The following is an 8,779-nucleotide window of genomic DNA, read 5'->3' on the forward strand; positions in this document are numbered from 1 at the left end:
TTTTTACTTGTTACATCTGCTTGTGCTCGTTAGTTCCCCTATGTGAGTTTAATCCCTCCAGCGAGGCAGCATCAAGCCCTGTCGTAGAGGGTTCAGGGCCAAGCCCCGCGTTCTCGGCGATAGGTATGGGCAAAGCCAGTTACGTGCCCAGGGTGAGTTGAATAATGTGAATGGTGCAAAATATTCTCAGGAAAGCAAAAAGATTATCCTGAGCCTGCACCCACTTCTTTATTTCCCAAAGAGACGCTACTCAACTCTTCACAAGGAGCTGTCAAATATATAAAATAAGCAAAATTATGTAAAATAAATATTCATCTTCTTCAAATCTCTTCAAATTCTAGTAATTTAGATGTTATTGTGACAACAGAAGGGTGCAATAGCTCAATTTGACAGTGCTCCTTCAAAAATGTAGCTGTAGTCAACCTTCCCATGCAGGTAATAGCATTCCTGTACTGAGCCAATTAATAACAATCAGGTTTGAAAAGAACTGTTTGACTCCTTCCTTTCCTACAATAATGGGTGGATGGATTACTCCTCTTGCTGGAGAAGAAAATCTCCCCAGTCACAACCATGCAGCACTTAACTGTCATGTAGCAAAGTGGTTCTACTAAAGCCCCATCGGGACAGATTTCCCCTGCACATCGAAGGAAAAGCTCATTGCTTCCCCAGAAAGCACGGGGCTTTAAAACCTCAAGTATTTAGTGATTACTCCACTAACAAACTCAGTGAAAATGTTCCTGCCTGTCTGTTTTGCATTTGCTTTTAAACAACTCCGATCATAGAATCATAGAATGGTTTAGGTTGGAAGGGACCTCAAAGACCATCCAGTTCCAACCCCCTGCCATAGGCAGGGACACATCCCCCTAGAACAGGTCGCTCGAGGTCTCATCCAGCCTAGCCTTGAACACCTCCAAGGGAGGGAGCATCCATAACCTCCCTGGGCAGCCCGTGCCAATGTCTCACCACCCTCATTGGAAAGAACTTCTTCCTAACATCTACTTTGAATCTCCCCTCTGCCAGTTTAAACCCATTACTGCTTGTCCTGTCATTACAAGACTTTGTAAATAGTCCCTCCCCTGCCTTCCTGTAGGCCCCTTTCAGATATTGGAAAGCCACTACAAGGTCTCCTCAAAGCCTTCGCTTCTCCAGGCTGTTCAATGGGACTTCCAAGGAAAAAAAATGTTTTCCTCATGTGCATTTTCAAAATCTCTTGAATGTTAGCATTTTGGGTTCATTTAAATCCTTAAGTGAGCCTCATAACATCTTTGTGGAGTTGGTTTGCAAAATGGGATTTACTCTTCACTCTTTCTGGGGCAAAGCGAATCACAGATGTGAGTACTTTGGGCTGCAGCTGCCTGGCCACACCAGGACGACCCACTGGCAGCAGGGAGAAGAGAATTTGAAGAAGAAAGGGAAGTCAAATTCCCATTTTCACAGTATCACAGTATCACCAAGGTTGGAAGAGACCTCACAGATCATCAAGTCCAACCCTTTACCACAGAGCTCAAGGCTAGACCATGGCACCAAGTGCCACGTCCAACCTTGCCTTGAACTGCCCCAGGGACGGCGACTCCACCACCTCCCCAGGCAGCCCATTCCAGTGTCCAATGACTCTCTCAGTGAAGAACTTTCTCCTCACCTCCAGCCTAAATCTCCCCTGGCGCAGCCTGAGGCTGTGTCCTCTCGTTCTGGTGCTGGCCACCTGAGAGAAGAGAGCAACCTCCTCCTGGCCACAACCTCCCCTCAGGTAGTTGTAGACAGCAATAAGGTCACCCCTGAGCCTCCTCTTCTCCAGGCTAAACAATCCCAGCTCCCTCAGCCTCTCCTCGTAGGGCTTGTGCTTGAGACCTCTCACCAGCCTCGTCGCCCTTCTCTGGACACGCTCAAGCATCTCAGTGTCCTTCCTCACAGAGCACTTAACCAATCCTATAAGTGGTTGAAAGAACAATCTAAATCTTTTGTGTGTGTGTGTGTGTGTTAATATTTGCCTGTTCGCAGGCAAATTGCACAGGTTTATACATTTCAGATAAACTTGTGATATTAAAAATCATCCTGTGAAGCATTCAGGCAGGAGAAAGCATGCATCTGTTTTATGCATTTGAGACTCTGCTAGCACTACAGTGCAGTCTGACCTCTGCTGAAACACTTGAGCAAAACTTTTGTCCCAGCAAACAGCTGGGATATCTCCTTACTGACAGCCACCGTCTACTGCTGAAGACTATGAGTGGATAGACCACCCTGTGTTACTTGTCCCTGTTTCTCAAGGCAGTAATAGGCATAAAAATGTTTTAAAACTGACATGTTCTAAAGTTCTGTCCTCTTCGTTTTCTGCTCTTAGAGTTACAGGATGCCTTGATTCATATGTTGAGCTTTTGTTTATAGCTTAGAAACATTTTTTTCACTAATCATAGACTCCCAGAGCAAAGGTTTAATCTCCCTCCCCTAGGAAGAGTATTCAGAGTCACCAGAGTGACCATTACCCGAGGAAGAGTTTGCCTTTTCTCTCGACTCCTGCACTGATGTTGCTGTGCCTGGATGCACTAAGTCCTCTTGAAAACCCTGACTAAATTCAAACCTCTAAGAGCTGAGATTCCACAACCTTCTGGACCATGGCTGGCATCCCAGACATCTTGCTGCTGTTGAGGTGTACCAGGAAGCACATCACTCTGTATTACCAACAGGCCCAAATAAGGCCTTGAGATCTTTTTTTATCCAGAGGTGTTTATTCCTTCTTGAGAACTTTGGATATACATCATACTCCTGAAGTTTGGAGATTACTTCTGTGCACATACAGATATGCACAGACACCAGGCTATGTTTATTTGTAGGAATAAAATCATATCTCACTGATACTGCAGCAACAAATGCTGCCACCGTCGTGACACACTTGTAAAAATAGCAGCTGTATTCATTGAGGATTAAGTGGTAAATGATTGTCAGTTCAAAGAGCATTTCAAATACAGACCCCTGCATACAGGTTTTGCATACAGGTTTCCTCACATAGCTTTTAGAGGTTTGTATCTGAGGGAGGAGAGGAGGTGGGGGGTGTGTTATTTTTTGTTATCTTCTTTATTTTGTAGTCCATGCTGAAAATAAGCACCCAGCTGAAGGGTGATGCATGTTGGCTTTGTTCTGTCTAGCTGCTGTGGCTGCAGCAGTGCAGAGAGCTGGCATCTAGTAAATCAGGGCACTTCGCTCAGAACCTGCAAATGTACAACCAGTGCTTGCTAGGCATGGAGTAGCTCATTCAGTTCTGTAGGTGCTGCAGAGCCTTTTTATTATGGCTTTGTTTTATTTATTTATATATATATATATATATATATATATATATATATATATATATATGGCTTTATATATATATATATATATATATATATATATATATATATATGGCTTTATATATATATGTATGGGTTTTTTTTCCATAAATACACTGAAATTAAACATGAGCATTAGAGAGGAGAAAGTGGGAACACTGCTTCAATTCATCTAGGCTTCATCTACATAAAAATGTCAGGCATTTCTTTTATGAAGCTTAACAAGAATATATGGCTAGGATTTCAAGTCTGTAGGTTTTGTTTTGTTGTTTTCTTTTCCTCTGTCTCTCTTCTCATACAGTAAAATTTCTCTTGGAAAAGGTATATTTAACGTGTGTGTGTGTGTGTCTAAAGCATTTAAAACATATTATTAATCTCTCTCCCATTGCCACTTTCAGTTGTGAATCAGTGTGTATAGAGCGCTTCCATTCATGAATGGCTGCAATCCCTGCGTGTTTACTGCCATTTTTAAGTGGTGTAGGAATCAGTTGGCTCATTACAGCAGTCCTTTGTGCTTCGTCTCTTTGAGGTTGTTAGGTGAGGCAGAGCGCTGAGGGGGGCGCTTCTGCTTTGCGGTGGTGTCACCACAGAAAACTTCAGGAGCAAACCAGGAACTCGGCTTCGGTTGGTGTTTTGTTTGGACTCTGCAGAAACCAGTGTTTGATGGCATTCTCAGCACACGAACGGATATTATGATACTCTAATTTCAGCTTCTGAAACAAAGGCAGTGAGGAGGTATCTTGCCTGAGATCAAGGAGGGTAACCGTGGAACAGCCAAGAATACCTCTCCTGGACCATCTGTGCAAAGTGCAAATCCTAAGGCAGCAAGGCATCTTTCTTTTCACTCCAAATTTGGTGGAGATTCTAGCAGATGAAATAAGAGAAAGCAGCCCTTTCTCGACAGACCTGGGTGTGTGCATTGGTCTCAGTGTGCTCAATTCACCAGGCTTTCAACAAGGAACAAGAATCACTTACTCTGAAAAACATGCAAGCCAGCCACACATAGGTTTCCTTTCCATGAAAATTGTTTCTCTTGAGCAACATTACCAAGAACTTTTGCCTTGAAGTCCTGTAGTTGCCCCTATGCCTTGCAATACGCAGTCTGACCCCACACTAAAACCTGCAAAAATGTCTATATCTTTGCCACTATGCAGCTGTCTGTCAAAACACTTAGGTGAGGAAGCCTTGCCAGCGCCCTGGAGACCTGCCAAGCTCTCAAGTTATTTCCTCACACTCTGCCAACCATCAAAATCACTAGGCTTTTTGTTTGATTGGGTTGGGTTTTCTTGCTTTTTCTTTTCTAACTCTCTTTCTGTTCACTTTGAACAACTCAAAACAGGCAGTTCCTTTCCAAAAATAACAACAATAACGTTTTTCTTCATCTCTGCGATCCTTTGAATCTGTAAAGGTAAATAATTATTGCTGACTACTCATCCATGAAGCCCTTCATCCACTAGCATTTTAAGAAAGCCAACATGCATGTCGTGAAGAGAGTGGCAGAGTCAAACAACAGTGTGAAACAAATGATAGAAAAAGGTTTGTTTTGAGAGCGGTCTGTTTCATTATGAATGAATCTGCTGCAGGTTTATTAAGGGAAAGCAGTTGTTTTGCTCATCATCTTTCAGCTGAGCCTCACTGTGAGTAGAATGCGGCTGTGGTTGAATTAATTTCACTTGGTTTGCTAATTTTATAAAGCAGGGTGCTATAAACACGTGAAACAAATTACACACGGGGTGCCCCGGCAGGGCCATGCCATCAGGTGGCATGGGACAGGCTGCATCTTCCCCACAGGTGGAAAGCATCCATGCTTTTTTTTGTTCTGAAGTAACAAGCAGCATCTGGAAATTCTGTGAAAGGGAATAAACCATTGCTCTATTTTTTTTTTTTCTTTTTTAAGCCCCAGACAAGGAAAGAGCCTTGCAGTGGTCAGTTATGCTGGAAGATACCTTTAGATGCACCCCCAGACCTGTTTTCAGGTGGTTTTAATATGAAGGACAAGTGAATCAGGAACCCAGGACCCCATGGCACTGTTGCATCTAATGGCTGCTCCAGCAGCCAGGGTGGAAGCCTGCAGCACCCTTTGGCTTCAGTGGGTACTGCCCTGAAGCAGGACTGGTCGGCACCAGCTCACCAGCATCAGGGCAATGGAGTGGCTGCTTTGGTGGGGCTGCTTTGGCAGGGCTGCATTACATTCCTGGGGGCAGCACCTGCCCACCCACCAGCAGGGCTCAGGGACTTCCCTGCAAAGGCAGGATCAGCTGATTCTCATAAAAAATTAATCATAAGTGAGAGTGAAGGTGAATTAACAACAGTCAATTTTACTTCCAAAGAGTCTCATGTTCAAGAGAGCAGTAAATGCAGTCTTGGCAGTAAGAGACATGCAAACATGAATACATGCATCCCATCTGCAGGACTGGCAGCTCACTCTGAGGCTGCAGCCACAGATTTTTTGCTGTTATGGATTGTGTGAGTGTGTGAGGGACTGAGGGGAAGTGGTGGTGCCTGCCCCAGCCCAGGAGGTGTTGTTGGTTGGATGATATCATTGACCAAAAGGTTATTTTGCAACCTATTCCCAACAGTGTCAGGACACAAACTAACCGAGGGGCACAGAGGTTCCCTAGGGGAATTGGTGGGTGGGTGCAGAGAAGTCTCTGAATGTCTTCACTCAGCATCTGTGGTGAGCCAGGCTGCTGACCAAGGGGCATAGAACCTGTGTGGGCTTATGACACAAACCACCTCATTTCAGGGCAGCTTTGTCAGTCTCTGTGGCCACTACAGACAAAATCATGTTTGACATGGATTCCAGACTGAACATCTGACTTCCACAGAGTATCCTGAAATACTGACAAATCCCTTTCCTCTTGCCTCTGCTCCTCGTTAGCACCCTAGAAGGTGATAGTTGCAGTAAATTTGCAATTAAATTGGAACAAAAATCATTATTATAGCTGACCACATCCATCTAACAAAGCAATACACAAGCAAACTGATGGATCACATCAGAATCACACTGCCTGGGTTTTAGTCCCTCTGTATGCTATCTGTCTGTAGCCTCTGAATCCACAAACAAACGTGATTTTCTAACCAGAGCACCAAACCAATCTCAGAGAAAGGCAGACTCGTTTCTAGGAGGCATTTTCACACTAAGGCAGGTGAGCTGCTGAACTTATGGCATCTGACCGACTTTCACAAGCTGCAGCAACTTTACCTGACACCGTGTGGTCTCCCCTAAGTGTGAAATTTCCTCCTGTCCTTTGAAGATCAAAGGAAAGCAGAGATAACTTCCAGCTTTATCGTGGAAACGAAAACCGCTGCCGCAGGGATGGTCTTTGCCCGCCCTTCCCCTTAGTGCTCAGCATTTCTCAGGCTTTTCCCAGGCTGAGCCCAGGGGCAGCAGGACATCCCTTCTCACACCCAGGCTGGAAAGCTTCCCCGGTGCAGCTTTTCACAGTTTGGTGCCGATAATAGGTATTTTTTCCAGCCCTCCAAGGAAGTGTCTTGCTGTTTATTCTACATGACCTCCCCTTGCCCTGGCCTGTTGGTACTGTTGCCTCCCGTGGCATCCACCACTCCCTCTCACAGGGGTCTGAAGAGAAGGAAGTGGGAAGAGAAACCGAGGTGGGAATGTCTGAGGCCTCTTGGCAGCCTTTTCTGCTGTCTGCAGCTATGTCCCCTACTTGTCCCAATGAGATCCCATCAATGCTCTCATCGATCAGGGCAATAGCCAGTTATGCAGAAGCCTCCTTGCTTCACTTCTTCCTCATGCACATAGCTGAGGCTTATCCCCATCAAACATCACATTCTAGTCCAGAAAAGCTCCTCACAGCTGGGTTTGGTAATCAGAACTGCCAGGAGCCACTTTAGCACTTAGCAGTGCAGGGAACAACATACACTCCCCTTCTCCCTCCTCCTCACTGGTGGCCCCTGATCAATTCTCTCGAGCTTATCCGCCTGCATATGTCATGCTGACTGCCAGAAAACCAGCTGCTCTTCACAGCTGGATTTAGTAAGCTGAACCATGTCAATGCTTTAGCACTCGGTAGCACACAGATTTCTTGCCACCCACTCAGGGCTCCCATCGCCTGCTTCCTTGCGGAGCGGCTGCTCTACCCTGTGGTGGTTGTCTGAAAGCACTGCCCGATTGGTTTTGGTTTTAACTACGTGAAACACTGCATGCTGGAGGGGAAAGAAATTCAAAACCAAAACAACAAAAATCCAAAACAAATGACAAACTTTCTCTTGTAATATGGAACATATGGCCTCACAAGCACAGTACAATAAATACCTGATGGTAATGAGATTTGGTACTTACAGTAGCCTTTGTCCACGGGTCTAATGCGCATTGCAACCCTAGGAAAAAAACTTTATTACTTTCTCAGAATGAGGTGGATATAATTATCCCTGATGCAGGGCAGGATGTGGATACATACAGCTAAGCCTGTGAGAAATATTTAAAGAGAAATTCAGGTCCACTCCAGCAGCAAAACGCTTCTCGTGTGAGCAAACCCACATCAGCAAAGCTCTGCTTTTTACCAACAAAACGGAAACATTCTCTGCAGGAGAAATGAGCTGTGCTGTGGGAAAACAGTTTCAGTGCTATAGTCCTTTTCTGTGAGCTCAAGGGATCCATCTGGTCAGCTTGGTCAGCCCAGGTCTCACTCGCTTCCTTTATGGTTTTGACAAATGCAGCTGTGCCAGCAGGAGGGTACAGAGCAGCTGCACCACTTACTCTGGAAAGCCAAGGGCTGAGCCTGCAATTGCTCCCAGGCTGCCTGACCCCCAGGCTTTGTGTTAGCCACAGTAATAACTTGGAGTAATACGGACAGTGCTAAGGAGACCTTGGATTGAAAGCACCTCCAGGTGATGAACAGGCACAGTTCTGCCTGTTAGAAATATTCTTCATCTTGGCTGGTCTGTTGGGGTCCAGCTGGATGGCAGTTAATGGTCACACTGGAATTTGTGTCAGTTGATTTTCCAGTTAACTTGACATAAGATGATTTGAGGCATTAGAGCAAAGAGGATACACTGTTGTTCCAGTTTGAGTTCCTGTAGACCTCAGTTTCCATTTCAACACAGCAGCAAATTTAGTACCAATTAGAACAAAGAATTCCTTTAAATAAAGATCTAACTGAAAAATTCATCCAGGGCCTGATCCAAAAGCTGCTGTGTTGAGAAGCCGAAGGCAACAGGCTCTTGATCAGGGCCTGGAGGCAGCTCACAGTGTATGAGCAATTTAATAACGAGAGATGAGTCACTATCAAACACTGTCTGCTTTACAAAGGAACCTTAGAAAAGGAGTATCTGTGTGACAGAAATAAACCACTATTCATCACACACACACAAAAAGAGAGCACATGAAAAAACTACATTGTCGTTCCACTTGGGAGATTTACCCTGGTCCAGTGAATGCTTACTCACGTGAGTAGCTTAACTAGCATCAATAACTCAGTAAAACCAAATCTGGA

Source organism: Pogoniulus pusillus, chromosome 6 (genome assembly GCF_015220805.1).
Source record: "Pogoniulus pusillus isolate bPogPus1 chromosome 6, bPogPus1.pri, whole genome shotgun sequence".
NCBI classification, from domain to species: domain Eukaryota; kingdom Metazoa; phylum Chordata; class Aves; order Piciformes; family Lybiidae; genus Pogoniulus; species Pogoniulus pusillus.